Raw genomic sequence first — 7,790 nt, 5'->3', positions numbered from 1 at the left:
CACACACACCTCAACCACACACGCACCTCAACACACCTCAACACACACCTCAACACTCACCTCAACACACACCTCAACACACACCTCAACACACAACTCAACACGCACCTCAACACACACCTCAACACTCACCTCAGCACACACACAACACAACCTCAACACACACCTCAACACACACCTCAACACACACCTCAACACACACCTCAACACTCACCTCAACAACACACTCAACACACACCTCAACACTCACCTCAACACACACCTCAACACACACCTCAACACACACCTCAACATACACCTCAACACTCACCTCAACACACACCTCAACACACACCTCAACACCACCTCAACACTCACCTCAACACTCACTCAACACACCTCAACACACACCTCAACACTCACCTCAACACACACACCTCAACACACACCTCAACCACCTCAACACGCACCTCAACACACACCTCAACACACACCTCAACATTACCTCAACACACACCTCAACACGCACCTCAACACACACCTCAACACACACCTCAACACACTCCTCAACACGCACCTCAACACGCACCTCAACACACCTCAACACGCACCTCAACACGCACCTCAACACGCACCTCAACACGCACCTCAACACACACCTCAACACACACCTCAACACACACCTCAACACACACCTCAACACGCACCTCAGCACGCACCTCAACACACACCTCAACACACACCGCAACACACACCTCAACACTCACCTCAACACACACCTCAACACTCACCTCAACACACACCTCAACACACCTCAACACTCACCTCAACACACACCTCAACACACACCTCAACACACACCTCAACACTCACCTCAACACACACCTCAACACACACCTCAACACACACCTCAACACACACCTCAACATACACCTCAACACTCACCTCAACACACACCTCAACACACACCTCAACACACACCTCAACACTCACCTCAACACTCACCTCAACACACACCTCAACACACCCCTCAACACTCACCTCAACACACACCTCAACACACACCTCAACACACCTCAACACGCACCTCAACACACATCTCAACACACACCTCAACACTTACCTCAACACACACCTCAACACGCACCTCAACACACACCTCAACACACACCTCACAACACTCCTCAACACGCACCTCAACACGCACCTCAACACACACCTCAACACACACCTCAACACGCACCTCAACACGCACCTCAACACGCACCTCAACACACACCTCAACACACACCTCAACACACACCTCAACACACACCTCAACACACACCTCAGCACGCACCTCAACACACACCTCAATACACACCGCAACACACACCTCAACACTCACCTCAACACACACCTCAACACACACCTCAACACACACCTCAACACACACCTCACACACAACACCTCAGCACACACCTCAGCACACACCTCAAACACACACCTCAACACACACCTCAACACTCACCTCAAACACACCTCAACACACACCTCAGCACACACCTCAACACCACCCTCAACACCACCCTCATACACACACCTCAAACAACACCTCAACACACACCTCAGCACACACCTCAACACACACCTCAACACACACCTCAACACACTCTCTCAGCACACACCTCAACACCACACCTCAGCACACACCCTCAACACACACCCCTCAACACACACCTCCACACACACCTCAACACACACCTCAGCACAGACCTCACACAAACACCTCAACACACACCTCAACACACACCTCAACACAACACCTCAAACACTCACCTCAACACACACCCTCAACACACACCTCAACACACACCTCAACACACACCCTCAGCACACACCCTCAAACACTCAACCTTCAACACACACCTCAACACACACCTCAACACACACCTCAACACACACCTCACACACACCTCAAGCACACACCTCAGCACACACCCTCAACACCCCCTCCCCCACACCTCAACACACACCTCAACACACACCTCAACACTCACCTCAACACACACCTCAACACACACCTCAACACACACCTCAACACTCACCTCACAACACCACCTCAACACACACACCTCAACACACCTCACCCTCACCAACACACACCTCAACACACACCTCAACACTCACCTCAACACACCTCAACACGCACCTCAACACACACCTCAACACACACCTCAACACGCACCCTCAACACACACCTCAACACACACCTCAACACACACCTCAACACACACCTCAACACTCACCTCAACACACACCTCAACACACACCTCAACACTCACCTCAACACACACCTCACACACACCTCAACACACACCTCAACACACACCTCAACACACACCTCAACACACACATCAACACACACCTCAGCAAACACCTCAACACTCACCTCAACACACACCTCAACACACACCTCAACACACACCTCAACACACACCTCAGCACACACCTCAACACACACCTCAACACACACCTCAACACACACCTCAACACTCACCTCAACACACACCTCAACACACACCTCAACACACACCTCAACACTCACCTCAACACACACCTCAACACACACCTCAACACTCACCTCAACACACACCTCAACACACACCTCAACACACAACTCAACACGCACCTCAACACACACCTCAACACTCACCTCAGCACACACCTCAACACACACCTCAACACACACCTCAACACACACCTCAACACACACCTCAACACACACCTCAACACTCACCTCAACACACACCTCAACACACACCTCAACACTCACCTCAACACACACCTCAACACACACCTCAACACACACCTCAACATACACCTCAACACTCACCTCAACACACACCTCAACACACACCTCAACACACACCTCAACACTCACCTCAACACTCACCTCAACACACACCTCAACACACACCTCAACACTCACCTCAACACACACCTCAACACACACCTCAACACACCTCAACACGCACCTCAACACACACCTCAACACACACCTCAACACTTACCTCAACACACACCTCAACACGCACCTCAACACACACCTCAACACACACCTCAACACACTCCTCAACACGCACCTCAACACGCACCTCAACACACCTCAACACGCACCTCAACACGCACCTCAACACGCACCTCAACACGCACCTCAACACACACCTCAACACACACCTCAACACACACCTCAACACACACCTCAACACGCACCTCAACACGCACCTCACACATCACCCTCAACACACACCCCCACACACACCTCAACACTCACCTCAACACACACCTCAACACTCACCTCAACACACACCTCAACACACACCTCAACACTCACCTCAACACACACCTCAACACACACCTCAACACACACCTCAACACTCACCTCAACACACACCTCAACACACACCTCAACACACACCTCAACACACACCTCAACATACACCTCAACACTCACCATCAACACACCTCAAACACACCTCAACACACACCTCAACACTCACCTCAACACTCACCTCAACACACACCTCAACACACCCCTCAACACTCACCTCAACACACACCTCAACACACACCTCAACACACCTCAACACGCACCTCAACACACATCTCAACACACACCTCAACACTTACCTCAACACACACCTCAACACGCACCTCAACACACACCTCAACACACACCTCAACACACTCCTCAACACGCACCTCAACACGCACCTCAACACACACCTCAACACACACCTCAACACGCACCTCAACACGCACCTCAACACGCACCTCAACACACACCTCAACACACACCTCAACACACACCTCAACACACACCTCAACACACACCTCAGCACGCACCTCAACACACACCTCAATACACACCGCAACACACACCTCAACACTCACCTCAACACACACCTCAACACACACCTCAACACACACCTCAACACACACCTCAACACACACCTCAACACACACCTCAGCACACACCTCAGCACACACCTCAACACACACCTCAACACACACCTCAACACTCACCTCAACACACACCTCAACACACACCCTCAGCACACACCTCAACACACACCTCAACACACACCTCAACACACACCTCAACACACACCTCAACACACACCTCAGCACACACCTCAACACACACCTCAACACACACCTCAACACACTCCTCAGCACACACCTCAACACACACCTCAGCACACACCTCAACACACACCTCAACACACACCTCCACACACACCTCAACACACACCTCAGCACAGACCTCAACACACACTCAACACACACCTCAACACACACCTCAACACACACCTCAACACTCACCTCAACACACACCTCAACACACACCTCAACACACACCTCAACACACACCTCAGCACACACCTCAACACTCACCTCAACACACACCTCAACACACACCTCAACACACACCTCAACACACACCTCAACACACACCTCAGCACACACCTCAACACACACCTCAACACACACCTCAACACCACACCTCAGCAATCACCCTCACACCACCACCACACCTCAACACACACCTCAACACACACCTCAACACTCACCTCAACACACACCTCAACACACACCTCAACACTCACCTCAACACACACCTCAACACACACCTCAACACACACCTCAACACGCACCTCAACACACACCTCAACACTCACCTCAGCACACACCTCAACACACACCTCAACACACACCTCAACACACACCTCAACACACACCTCAACACACACCTCAACACTCACCTCAACACACACCTCAACACACACCTCAACACACACCTCAACACTCACCTCAACACACACCTCAAACACCACACCTCAAACACACCCTCAACACACACCTCAACATACACCTCAACACTCACCTCAACACACACCTCAAACACACACCTCAACACACACCTCAACACTCACCTCAACACTCACCTCAACACACACCTCAACACACACCTCAACACTCACCTCAACACACACCTCAACACACACCTCAACACTCACCTCAACACACCTCAACACGCACCTCAACACACACCTCAACACACACCTCAACACGCACCTCAACACACACCTCAACACACACCTCAACACACACCTCAACACACACCTCAGCACGCACCTCAACACACACCTCAACACACACCGCAACACACACTCCTCAACACTCACCTCAACACACACCTCAACACTCACCTCAACACACACCTCAACACACACTCAGCACACACCTCAACACACACCTCAACACACACCTCAACCACACCTCAACACACACCTCAACACACCTCAACACACACCTCAACACGCACCTCAACACACACCTCAACACACCATCAACACACACCTCAACACACACCTCAACACACACCTCAACACACACCTCAACACACCTCAACACACACCTCAACACACACCTCAACACACACCTCAACACCACCTCAACACACTCCTCAGCACACCACCTCAACACACACCTCAACACACACCTCAACACACACCTCAACACACACCTCAACACACCCTCAACACACACCTCAACACACACCTCAACACACACCTAAGCACACACTCAACACACAACCTCAACACACAACCTCAAACACACTCAACACACACCTCAACACTCACCTCAACACACACCTCAACACACACCTCAACACACACCTCAACACACACCCACACACACCTCAACACACACCTCAACACACACCTCAACACACACCTCAACACACACCTCAACACACACCTCAGCACACACCTCAGTACACACCTCAACACACACCTCAACACTCACACCTCAACACACACCTCACACATCACCTCAACACACACCTCAACACACACCTCAACACACACCTCAACACTCACCTCAACACACACCTCAACACACACCTCAACACTCACCGCAACACACACCTCAAACAAACACCTCAAACACACCTCAACACAGCACCTCAACACACACCTCAACACACACCTCAGCTCACACCTCAACACACACCTCAACATACACCTCACCACACACCTCAACACACACCTCAACACTCACCTCAACACGCACCTCAACACACACCTCAACACACACCTCAACACTCACCTCAACACACACCTCAACACACACCTCAACACACACCTCAACACACACCTCAACATAACCTCAACACTCACCTCAACACACACCTCAACACACACCTCAACACACACCTCAACACTCACCTCAACACTCACCTCAACACACACCTCAACAGACACCTCAACACTCACCTCAACACACACCTCAACACACACCTCAACACTCACCTCAACACACCTCAACACGCACCTCAACACACACCTGAACACACACCTCAACACTCACCTCAACACACACCTCAACACGCACCTCAACACACACCTCAACACGCACCTCAACACACACCTCAACACTCACCTCAGCACACACCTCAACACACACCTCAACACACACCTCAACACACACCTCAACACACACCTCAACACTCACCTCAACACACACCTCAACACACACCTCAACACACACCTCAACACTCACCTCAACACACACCTCAACACACACCTCAACACACACCTCAACACACACCTCAACACACACCTCAGCACACACCTCAACACTCACCTCAACACACACCTCAACACACACCTCAACACACTCCTCAACACACACCTCAACACTCACCTCAGCACACACCTCAACACGCACCTCAACACTCACCTCAACACACACCTCAACACACACCTCAACCACACACCTCAACACTCACCTCAACACACACCTCAACACACACCTCAACACACACCTCAACACACACCTCAACACACACCTCAGCACACACCTCAACACTCACCTCAACACACACCTCAACACACACCTCAACACACTCCTCAACACACACCTCAACACACACCTCAACACACACCTCAACACACACCTCAACACACACCTCAACACACAACTCAACACACACTTCAACACACCTCAACACACACCTCAACACACACCTCAACACACACCTCAACACACTCCTCAACACACACCTCAACACACACCTCAACACACACCTCAGCACACACCTCAACACACACCTCAACACACACCTCAACACACACCTCAACACACACCTCAACACTCACCTCAACACACACCTCAACACTCACCTCAACACACACCTCAACACACACCTCAACACACACCTCAACACTCACCTCAACACACACCTCAACACACACCTCAACACACACCTCAGCACACACCTCAACACACACCTCAACACACACCTCAACACACACCTCAACACACACCTCAACACGCCCCTCAGCACGCGCGGCTCAAACCCATGGTCCGAGCTCGTGATGTCCCGGGTGGCCGGACTCGCCATCTCTGATCCCCGCTCCGCCCCCTGACCCCCCACCGGCCACTTCCAGCCGCCCCCCCCCCCCTCTCTCTCTCCCGTGTCCGCTGCCGGAGAACTCAGACGTGTCCGTGTGCGATTCGTGTCGCGCGAGGAACAATCCCCGTCGCAGGCAACGCCTGCGGTGCGTGTGAATATACGAAGACAAAGATCCCCGTACAGCCAAAACAGACTGTTGGGGCAAGTGCTGTTCGCGCGCATCTATGAAGGCCGGCACGGCACACGAGGGGGTGGGTGGCCAGCACCACGCTCGGTCGCCTTTGTCTCCCCAGTGGCGATGTTTGTGCGCCACGGTGGCGAGATGCTAACTACCTCGCCTGGT

This window comes from Lethenteron reissneri, chromosome 9 (genome assembly GCF_015708825.2).
Source record: "Lethenteron reissneri isolate LAM-NWPU_2019-01 chromosome 9, ASM1570882v1, whole genome shotgun sequence".
Taxonomy (NCBI): Eukaryota; Metazoa; Chordata; class Hyperoartia; order Petromyzontiformes; family Petromyzontidae; genus Lethenteron; species Lethenteron reissneri.
Note: the sequence above shows the minus strand (reverse complement) of the source record.